The sequence below is a fragment of the Marmota marmota genome, unplaced genomic scaffold, assembly GCF_001458135.2.
Source record: "Marmota marmota marmota unplaced genomic scaffold, marMar, whole genome shotgun sequence".
Taxonomy (NCBI): Eukaryota; Metazoa; Chordata; class Mammalia; order Rodentia; family Sciuridae; genus Marmota; species Marmota marmota.
Window position 1 is genome coordinate 27,249,558 of NW_025999968.1, and position 12,781 is coordinate 27,262,338.

The following is a 12,781-nucleotide window of genomic DNA, read 5'->3' on the forward strand; positions in this document are numbered from 1 at the left end:
CTCAGCAGGCCGCTGGGCCTGCTCTGTGGGTGGTCACAGTTCCCTCTACCTTGCCAGCGCAGGGGGAGGGGGCGGCTCTGCCTCTCAGCAGGCCGCTGCTCCTCTTCTGCTGGTGGGTCGCAGGCCCGCCTACCTTGCAGGAGTGATTGGAAGCTCTGTTCAGCCGTGGGCCACTGGGCCTTTTCTCCATTCTCATTTTCAGTATGGAAAATAAGGTATAAAAGTCACTGATTCCAAACAAATCCATATGAATATTTCTTTATGAAGACTTAGAAACATAAATGAATACTACAAAATTTTTTACAGAATTTTAGAAAATTAGAAAGTACACGGAGTACAGCAGTTTGGGATCATTATCACTTATCTATTCCTTCAATAAACAAACATTGAGTGACTACTATGTGACTTAGGCATTTGGTATAAATAAATCAATGACAAAAAAATTCTTTACAAAAAAGCAAAGCAGAAACTTATGCTTGTGAAGCAATATGGATATAAAAAAATAAATATTAAGATAAATATATAGGGATAAGTGCTATGAAGGAAGAAGAAGAAAAAAGTTTTTGGGAATGCCAGGGTGTGGGTTGGGGAAGGTCAAAATTTTAAACAGGATGTTTATTTAACATCCCAAAGAATGTAATATTTGAACCAATATTTGGAGGAGATAAAAGCCTATTCATCATTCCTCTGTCCTGGGGGGACTAAGCATTTTAGACAGAAAGGACTGCCAGAGAAAAGACAAACAATGCCTATTGTGTTTAAGAAACAGCCTGAAGACCAGAGTGGATGTAATGTAGGGTGCAAAAGAGGAGGAGGGCAATAGTAGGTGAGGCCAAAGTGGTAAAGGGGCCAAATTGCAGTGGACTTTGAAAATCAGTACATATGGATAGATCATTCCTGAGTGACCTGGGAAGCCACTGAAAGGTTTTGGGCAGAAGAGCGACACTACCAGATTCATGCTTCAAAAGGATTTCAACAGGGAATGGAAGAGTTGTGAAGACTTTTTAGAAGGGCCTTGTCTTAATTCAGCAGTGTTGATTATTAATGTGCTACTTCTCACCCCTGGTCAACCAGGTGCATTCATCCTGAAAGTCTCAGGCTAAAATATATCTTCTTAACTTCGTAATTGGCACTAATCCTTGATAGTTTGGGCATAATAACATTTCTAAACCTATTGGTCTTCCTTTATAAAATAAACAAACCAATTACATATGAAGTTCTTTATACATTACATGACAAAAAACGAGAACTTAATAAATGCCAGCTAGCACTCAGAGTGGCAAATATGTTGTTAGTTTGACTAGAGCACTTTACAAATTTTGTCCCAGGATTGCAATGACTCCAATGAGAGGATTACATATGTAGTTTAATGTTATAATTCTTTAGTAGAAACAGTTTATAATATTTATTTAATATTTATTTTGGAAATTCATCCCTAGAGAAATACAAATACTTTAGTTGATAGAAATATGAACCAATAATTCTGAATACTAATGATCATAGAAATATCTTTGTGATTGTTGAGAGTCAATTTTTTTATGAATAAAATCAAAGGAGCAGGGAATGAGTAGAATTGAGACTATCAGAATATTTGAAAGCAATAGAAAACATGAAAACTTTACAACTACAAGAAGATAATAATTGATAATAGATTAAAAACATGTCTTAAACTCTCTTTAAAAATCACATGGAAGCAAAAAGAAAATGTGACTAGAGGTACTGAATGAACAAATGAATTGTACAATATTGCACTTAAAGTTAATGAAGCAAGGTAGATATATATTTATGAAATCTATAATATGGAAAATCAACTAGCCATAGTTAGCTTATACAACCTTATTTTAAGGAAAGTGTTGAACATGCCTTTGTGATGATCTGTTAGAGATAGATATTGCCAGGTCATCATAGCCCACTGAAAATGGTTAATAAAATAAAAATTTTATTTACTTCATTATAGCCATTGGTTGAAAGAACTTTAGATACAGATTTAGATTAACTGATTGTGTGACCATGGACAATTCAATATACAAATATAAATGTTTTGTTATTATCAGTATGATCACAGGTCTGGATTTTGATAAACTTTCACTTGAACAAAGATCTTTAAAAAGTACATTGAGCCTAGATTTTGCTTAGCTGATTACCAATTAGAACACACATAAATCAGCTTTCATGTCAAAGTCTTATAACAGTTCATTTTCATTCAACTTATGATTAATTCTGAATGGATGACTTACTTGGTTATTTAGAAAAAGTCAGCTACTATGAACGTTTTGTGCCAATGATGTTTACAGAGTCTGTTGAATATACTCTGGGTTCAGCATCCTCAATCATAACAGTGATTTTCTCAATGTTGAGGATTGTACTAGAAAAATCTCCAGGGAACTTGTCAGTGCAAAAGACAACTTGTTCACCAAAATAGCTTTTTTATATTGATTAGATTTCCTTACCAAGCATCTTGTCCTTTGTGGTGATAATTCTCTAATCAATTGTATTACTCCATATTGTAGGGTAGCACATTTTTCAGTGTTATTAAGTCAATGACATTCTAATTAGTAAGTGAGATAGTCGGGAATTTAGTCACCACAAAGTAGTTCCCCCATATATATACATTTTAAACAAATGAAAAAAAATTTGAAATATGAATGGCAAGTGTACCTTTCATGGAATAACTCAACTGTCTCTAAATTTAATCTACAGGCTGTGCAACAGTATTTACAGTTTTAAAAAAGAATAAACTTCAGTGATAGTTTTCTAAATTATATAAATTTATCAGGAGTAGTTGACTATACCACATGTTTTATGAATTTCGTCAGTGTAAAATATAAGTGAAAGAAATATTAGTGGCATTTCAATTCCCAGAATAAACTCCTTCATGGGTTTGTGTATATTGCTGGTGATGTAATGTATAAAATATTTAAGTTCACTCCATTATTGTCTTGAAGCAGGACTAAAATAGATCACGAATCATACATAACCAGTGGGTCAGCCAAATCAAGTTTATGTAAAGATAGAAAATCTACCATAAATATGACACAATGTTAAGAATGAATAGACCATGATTTCTTATTTCATCAATGATTTTTAATATTTTGAAGTGTTGTATAAGTATCATTTATCAAAAATTCAGACAGACAAGCCAAATGACAGGTAAACTTCTTCATTAGAATCCTCATATGACAGGCACTGCTTTCCTGGAATTTAAAAACAGCAGTTCATTGTATACTCCATACATCTTTGTTACTGTGAGTGATGCTCAAATTTGATACATCCACAGAAACAAAAGGAGAAAAAAACCATAGCTTATTCAAATATAATCCTTACAATTTAATGAAAATAAAAATAATATTCAAATCACTGTTAGTCATCAAATGAATAAAACATACTCAATCAAATTTTCCAGTTTCTATAGAAGAAATGATATAAAAGTCACCCATAAAAGAATAACTTCAGAGTAGCATGGTATAAAAAAAATTCACATAAAACAAGCAACTAAGATAATAAACTCAGTTTGAATCTGATTATGTTTAGATAAAATAACTATTTAGAATCTGGTTATGATTTTTATATATGTCTAATATATACATATTTCCATATAATTTTTGTGATCTAATTATCTGGATTCTGCTTAAAATAATAAGATATAACTTGGAGCATTACATAGTTTCAAGTCAATAAAGTCTGCTAATCAAAAAAAAAAAGAGAGAGAGAGAGCATTTGTTAGGTTTTTTTCCCCTACTAGAGCAATTTATCATAAACATAAAAACTTAAACAGCAAAATTTTATTATCTTACAGTTTTGTTTATTCAAAGTGTGAGATAGGCCTCACTGTCCTCAAATCAAGGTGTGTTCTGGGCTGTGTTCTTTCTAGAGTTTCAAAAAGGACTACTTCAAAAATGGACTACTTCAAAAATGGACTACTTCATTCAATAGCTCATGGCCTCTTTCTTCATCTTAAAACTTACGAACTTTCCTCCTTTCTAATTTTTCTTCAATTGCTGAATTGTTATCTCTGACTCAGCTGGGAAATTTCTAAGTTTTTAACTATTCATGATTAGATTTGGCCAATTGACAATTTAGGATGATGTTCTAATCTTAAGATCTTAATCCTTCATTGCATCTGTAATTTCCCATTTGCTAAGTACAATATTCACCGGTCTGGGAAGTAAAATATAGAATCTTTGGAGGTTCTATGGCAAGGCAGAAAGTTAGTATAGGATTAAGTCTGATTAGACCTACATTAATAATTGATTCTGGTTGGCATCTTTATTCCTGTTCTTGTCAGCATTGTTTTGAGTTTTTATTTTCAAGTATATTCAGAAATTTGAAAATGATCTAAATAAAAAATCTGATGTCATCCACAGGGAGTAGAAATGACCCATTGCCCTTCAGTTCTGCAGAAAGTCTGCAGAGTTTTCTTGTTTGTTCTGTAGTGCCAGCAGTGTTGAGGATGTTCTAAAACTTCTTCAAGTCTTGCAACTAACAGGAATTAGAAAATATCATTTCTTATATAGAAGGAACTGTTACTTTACATTTAAGATTTTCACCTTTGAAATAACTAACAATTTGTGTTGTATGGTAGGTATAGTGAAACCAACGGCTATTTAGGAAGAAAACTTAGTTGTAATACTTTACATATTGTGTGAATTTAGTCAATTCTCTTAATCTCTTTTATCTGTTGTTTTTTTACTTGTGCTCATTCTTACCATATTTCATTAAGTGCGTGTGAGGGTTAACTGCACAGATGTTAGATTTATAATATATATATATATATATATATATATATATATATATATACATTTCAGTTAATGTTAATAATAATAATAATTTTTCCTTTTAACATTCACTGGATAGGATATTATTTTTTACACTTTACATAATAAAGGCACACACACAAATGCACAGGGAAAAGATAAGTGCTTTGATTAATGAGGTAGTTCAAAAGAGAGTTCTAGAATTTTCTCATTGGCTACATTTTCCTCTGATGGATTATTATTATTATTTTTTTAAGTGAACTTCGTTTTAAAAAATTCAAGTTCTTTCTTGAAATGGGGCTTAGGGCTGTGGCAGGAGCTGATGTTAAACATAGCATGAGAGCAACCTAAATTAATTCTTGAGTACCTCGGGGTGATGAATTAAAGTGCTACATTTCACTTTTACTTTGAAACAATGGTTTCAAAATACAGCATCTCACAGAAAATTAGAGTCAGTGAAAGGTCTGTAGTAAAGAAAATGAACTTGCCTTTCCAGTTTGCTCTTGGGCAGGCAAGTGGGGAGCAAGAGTAGCCAAATATCCACAGTATCTTTTTTTTTTTTTTTTCTGATTTGTGCTTACTTTGGTTAATGCTTTAGTTATTAAAGTACTTACTTCTAAGACTCTGTGCATACAAAAAATAAAACTGGAATTTTTATAAATAATAAAAGAAATGGCGTGTGGTTGTATTTTCGTAACACCTATACTTTGAAGCTCAGGGCACTGGGTCCATTTCAGGTTCATATGATCCACCTCACAGAAGGACGTAATACTTCCCAAAAGATTCTTCTGCCAGGGGGCTAGCAATAAATCCCTCTACAGCCAGACAAGTTGGCCTTTATTTTTTGTATTGCTGTGGGCATCTCACATGACATTCCCAAATAAGGTATTGTACTACAAGCCTGCTATGATTACTAGTAATGACTTAACTGCAAAGGAATTATAACAGTATGAATAACAGTGGTTTACACTGTGAATGCCCTAGCTACTCCAAAAAATGCCAGAGCAACAAATATAAAATGGTTCTCATTTGGCAGTTTGAAAGGAGTAAAAGTCAGAAGACTACAACTGCTGCTAATCTGTAAACACTGATTGTTCATTCAACAGCAGGAAGCAAAACAAATGTAAAACAAGTGAAGGCATTAGCCATTTTGCTGTGTGCAAAAGCAATTACATTAAGGGAATGAAAAGAAAATAAAAATTATGTTCAAACACATGACATTTGGGAAGAAAAAGGTTTTGCCTGAAAACTTTTTAAATAGGAAATTTATGTGCATTTCGACTTTGGTTTTTGAACTGATCACATTGTTATTGTTATGAATCACATTTTTTCCCCTACATATTCCTGTCTGACCTTAGAGATTCATGGTGTTAAGTACAAAATTAAATGTGTTCTTAGTTAAATTGTGAGGCCTCCATTTATTTCTAAAAAATATTTGAGTCAGATTGCAAAATTAAATGTTATATCAATTCTGAAAAGCATAGGAAACCAATTAAAACCTGAAAATATTAAATGACATTATTTATTGTGTGGCATACGAGGTTACAAATGAATTAAAGTTTACCCAAAGAAGATATAATAAATATTCCTATTACATATGTACACTTCAAATAGTCTTTTATTTATGGAACTGAATTTTATGCTCTAAAATTGAAGTCTACTGTTAAAGATTATAGATTAGATACAAGCTTTGCGTGGTATTATAAATTAGGGCAATAAATTTAGCATAAATTCATGTCACAGTAGAAGGAAAAATGAAAAAGACTTCCCAGTCTAGAGAATGTGTTAATGTTTCTTAGCCTCTATAATTTAAAAATTAGTAATATTGTCAAATACAGGGCTAAGTAACCTTTAGTTTATAACCAAATAATTGCTGAATTTCATGAATAAAAGGCACATATAATCTGTCTTGCAGCTTACTTTTAAGTATTTTAAGTATTTTTGGTATTGAAAATAGAACAGATTTCAGGTCCTCTAAATTATTTCATAAATCCATCTAATGGAGCATTTCTTTTACTCAGGTACCCATTCTATTAAAGGAATGCCTACTTGATTTAATTTTTTTCTTTCATGATACCCTGAGGCTGCCCAGTTATCTAAACACCTATACTATTTCTCAGGATACCATACAGTTGAACCCTGATATTGTGAAGTCTGGTAAGATGAATGAAAGGAGGAGGGTGCCCAACAAGGTTATGGGTGTCTCTTACAATTGCAGTTACCCACAGAGATTTATTGACAACTCAACTACCAGATGGGGCATGGGTTGGGATGTATACAATTTCAGCCACTAGAACTATGTTTCCCCCAACTTCTCTTGCTCTTTATATTTGAATACTTGGTTGCTTCCCCATGGGACAAGAAATGACTTACACTTGGGATTCTTGAATGATTGCCAAAAAAAGAATTGACTCTGAGAAATGCTATTTTCCAGGTTCCCATAGTGTGCCATAAACCCAATTATATAAGCTGAGGGTTGGGAACTGGGCTGATATGAACACAAGAGAAAAGATCTACATAAGAGTCATAAAGAATGACATAGCTACCTTCTGAGGGGTTAAAAAGATCTATTACACCCATTTTGAAACTCATTAAGAGGGTGAAAATCACATAAAGATGATGCCACAAACATACTAATAATCTATTTCATGTATTAGTCACAAAATATTTCCTCAATAATTTTCATGATTTTAAATTAGGTCAGGGTATGAGAAATTATAAACCTCAGGACTGATGCACACTGTTATCTACTTTTGCGGGCTCATAGGCTGCAAAATGATTCTTAAATCATCAAAAAACAATTAAAAGAATAATATTTAATGGTTTGTGGAAATTTCATGAAATTTAAATTTCAGTATTTGTAAATACATACATACTGGAACACAGCCATACTAATTGATCTTTTATAGAAAAAAAACAAACAGACAGTATGAGCCCTTAACTGGATTGTTTACTCTTTAGAGCCAAAGACCATATTTTCTACATTTCTGGTGTCCCATTGATTGAGGAAAATGAAGGAGATGCTCACTGATAATTCAAGGTGGCTCACCTGCTACGCATGACTGCCAGCTCAAAACAGATAAAAGCCATTCTTGCAAACACAGAATAGGGTAGCCCAGAGGGATTTTGTAGCATTTGAACTCCTAATGTTTCAAAGAGTGTTTGCAAATTGAACAAATGCTCTGTATAATTAATGAGTTTGATTATTTTATATTCATTCTACTTATGAAGAAAGTTTAAACTTGTGAGAGAGATAAGTTTATAAAAGAAATGCATACAAAACACACATACATACACTATAGTAGGAAAAAACCAAAATATATGGAGTGAATAAGACAGGACAACACTAATGTTCAATATAAAATGATCACTCTGTGCGATAGGCACACATTATCATTGGTTTTGTTCCCTTAACTCTCACAATAATCCTTTAAGGTTGCTTTACTACTGTTGCCATCTTAGTGATAAAAAAACAAACAAACAAAAAAGAAACTTATTAAGTAACTCCTGCAAATTTCAAAAGTTGGGGAAACTTGATGAGAATGCAGATCTAATTCTCCCTAGTAGGTATCTATTAAGGGGTGAATTGTGTTCCATTCAAAAATTTAAGTGAAGTCCAAACCACCAATACATCAGAATCTGACTGTATGTGGAGATTTGAAAGAGGTAAGTAGGTTAAAATAAGGAGTTTATGGTGGGTCCAAATCCAAATTTATTGGTGTCCTTATAAGAAATGGAAATTGGGATATAGATACCTATAGAAAGAAGAAGATGAGAATATACATGAAGAAAAGCCATGCCCAAATTTGAGGAGAGAGGCCTCAAAAGAAACCAGCCCCATCATGTAACATGATAATTTGAGTTAGGACTCTGGAACTATGGGAAAATAAATTTTTATTATTTAAGCCACATGGTCTAAGGTACTTTTCTATGGCACCCCTAGAAAACTGATAGGGTATCTAAAACTGAAGACTGAATATGTTTCATTAAGAATACTAATAAAATAAAATTTTTATGAAGGAATGCACATACTCAACACATTGCATTTTTATTTGTAATATTGTGGGGCTTACCATGTGCAAAATATATATATATATATATTGTTGTAAGATTCCTAGATACACTGGGAGACTAGTAAGACAAAGTTCGTTTTCTCATGAAGCTTACATTGCACTGGTAGACAGCCAAAAATTATGAAGAAATAAAGAGCAAATGTATTTCAGGTAGAAATAGAAACATTATGGGAATGAATTTATCTATAATAGTTGTGAAGTACTCTAAAGACTTTTGAGATAAAACCATATAGTAAGAAGGCATGTAAAATATTGTGGAAAAAATCTTCCAGAAAGGGTCCAGAAGTTCCATCATAGGGGTGCTATTGGAATATATAGTTGATGGTGGAAAGGACATGGTAGCTAAAGCATAATACAAAAGGGGAGGGGTGTTGGGAGTTGAGTTTAGAGAGGTAAGTGGGATGTAGGTCCTGTAGGGCTTTCTATTTCCAGTGAGAGATTTAGAGGGATTGTAATCTGGGGCATAAAATTATGTAATTTGAACTTTTAAATTCACTCTGCCTGCTCTTTAATTCAGGTGAGCAATGGTCACTTGAATAAAAGTTTTATCTATAAAAACCTTGGAGAGTAAATAGATCCAGGATGTATAGAAGAGGTAATGTCAATGTAACCAAGAAACTGAATGAAGATTGTGGAAGTACAGTTATGGTACCCTCATAGGAAACATACACAGAAAATTTTCTTTGGGTTCTGGAGAGTTGATTAAAAATTCTGTTTTTGTTTGATTTGGATGTGAGGTGTCCCGCAAAGTTCGCATGGGAGACAGTGCAAGAAAATTTGGAGGAGAAATAATTGAGCTATCGCCTTAACCTAATTAGTGAATTAATCCCATGAGTGGTAACTAGAGGCAGGTGGGATGTGGTTAGCGGAAGTGGTTCATTGAGGGGATGGTCATGGGGTATATGTTTGTATCTCTCCAGTGGAGTTTCTCTTTTTCTCTGCCCTCTGATCATTATGTGAGGTGCTTCCCTCCGCCACACTCTCCTGCCATGATGTTCAGCCTCACCTCAAGTCCCAAGGAATAGAGCCAACAACCTCCATGGACTAAGACCTCTGAAACCGTGAGCCCTCAAATTAACTTTTCTTCTTCTACAATATTCTGGTTGAATCTTTTAGTCACAGCAGTAAAAAAAAAAAAAAAAAAAAACACTGACTAAAATGATTTGATATATCTATCTTTATATATTAAATCATGGAGAAATATGAAGTAGATATAGGACATACAAACATGGAGGTCAAAAGGAAGGTGGAGTTCAAGCCATAGATCTGAATAAGATCATACTAGTAGAAATTGTAGCTTGAAAAGAAAAACAGAGTTTAAGAGAAGCTTACAGACATACAGCATTAAAAACTAGCAAAAAATACCTGAGAAGAAACGATCAGTGAGTTGAAAAGAGGATCAGAAACATGTGGTGGGTGTTTTAGGAGCTTAGAAAAAGTTCCATCAAGAAGAAAGGAAAGACAACTATGTTAAGGGGTAGATATTGCAACTTTTAGAACAACAGATTCAGTGAAATAAAAGGAGGGATTAAGCTCACCTGGGCTGGGTAGGTTCAGATGAGAACTAAAAGTGCGAGAACAGTTTTGATGATATCTGAGATGTTTTAATAGGAAAGGGAGCCAAGAAAAATGAATAGGAGCTGGTAGATGGTGTGAAATGTGAAGTCATTTAAAAAATTATGGAGAGATGTTAGGCATTTTGTTTATTGTTTTGTTTAGCTGTTGGGAATAATTTAGGTGTGAGAAAACACGATGATTGTGGAGCAGTTAATGGATGAGAGGAATGAGGGTCTTCATCCCATGTAGGAGAAAATTGGCTTGGATAACAGCAGACATCTTCATGTGACAAGAGGAGTGACACACTATCTGGGTTTAGAAGCTCATATATGAATGTGGGAAGATAACATCAACTATTGTGATAAATATTTTAAATGATATTTGATGTAAGATCTTCAGTGTAGAGTAGTAGGGCACAATGTGTTTAGAGATAGAAAAAAAAAAGGTGTGAAATGGTCATGTAAGAGCTTAGGGAAATGTACTGGCATGTTCACATGTGCTAAGTGCTCATTTGAGATTTGTAAATATAAATTTAAAATGAGATCAGTTCACACAGTGGAGGAAAATTTTTCCAGCCATAGACAGCTGTTGAGGAGACGGGTGGGTGAATGGCTGGATTTCACTATGGTTGGAGGTTTGCCAGCAAGTAAGTCAAAGGGTGAGGAAATGCAAGGAGGATCAGGCCTCAGCAAGGCATTGGTCATAGTACTGCATAGTTATCCAAGGAATCTAAGAAATCTTGGCTGTGTAAAAAGGGAGGTAAGGACAGGGGTGTGGAGGACTGTGAAGAAAAAGATGGACTTGGAGGGGAAACAAGTAGAGTTAATTATTGAAAGTTTGTGAAAGGCTGACATGTAGCTGGAACAGATTATTTCAGTAATTGAACAAGAAACTTAGACTGTGGTATTGAAATAGGATATTTTAACTGCTGATTTTTGAAGTAGGACTGATAAAGATGGACACAAAATTCAACAGGGAATATCTTAGGAGTTGAGAAGAACAAAAGTTTTGGATGGGTCAATGTTAAATTTCCAAGAACAACTAGAGTAACAGTGGAGAAATTTGTGAGCCAGTTACTAGTGACAGTAATGAATAACAAGAGTTGCTGTATGTCTTCACTGAAAGTGTGAGGAATTCCTTAGATCTTAATAAAGTACTTTGACCCTTCCTGAATTTGCAGTCTGATAAATTAGGTTTTAGAGATAAATAACTTATTTATCACACCCCTGCACATTAATGATCTATTAATGTGGAGTGATTTTGCCTATAACATCAGGATGTCTGAAAAGATGCTTCTGATAAAACCTGAGAATTATTGGCATATATATAATTTACTCATCAGTCCAATTGCTTGATTGACTTAATAAAAAGTTATAGTATTTCTCATAGTGACCTAGAATTTGCATGTTATTTGGAAATTTTGTTTTCTAGTTTACAACAAAAGTTCAAGTGGTGGAGTATAAAACATTTGAATGATTTCTGTCTAGAGTACAAAGTTCTCCTTAACAGATATTTTTAAAAAGTGGTCAATAAGCTAATAAATATTCATACAACACAATCAAAAAAGTATAGCAAGAAACTTGAGAAAGCATATTAGAATGCATTTTACATTAAAGAGTAAATTTGAATCACTCGTAAAATATTTATTCTTTGATCTAAAAATATATACTTGAATCATATGAAAGTAGGCTCTAAGATAGAGCTAAAAGTGAAAGGGAATGATATATTATGAAGGAGAAAATAAGTAGTGCTGGATTGTGAATGCCACTGTATAACATTCCTTTCTAAAGGAATATGAAAAACTTGTACAGAGCATATTAGGAAGGAAATTTCATTTCCTGACTGGCATAAATATCGACATGACTTATTTAACATTTTACTTTCATACTTGACAAATGATTTATTTTCTTTAAATAACCAATAAAGATATTTACATATTCCCTTTTAAAAACATGGCTTTTTTTTTTTTAAGTAGGGGCATATTCTTAAAATCCGAATAAATGGAACCTTTCTGTACATTACCAAACTTAAATCATAAAACTGTAAGTAGTATGTGTGCCATCTATTGGCAAAAGAAGCACAGTGTAAAAATATCATCAAAACCATGGTCTAAGGGCTTTTTAATTAAACAAGCATTATTTTATGACACGTAAAGTGATGTTTCATTATAGCAAATATCCCAATATATCCACAGCAAAACTGAGTTTATTGCTATTGTGCATAAGTCCAATAAAAAAAGACATAAGATCAGGACTTGGTACATCATAGATTTTATCTCAACTTTCTGTCAATATGAAGTATAAACTTGTACATTTTGTTTAATTTCCAACATACCACTTTTCATATATATATATATATATATATATATATATATATATATATATATATATATATATA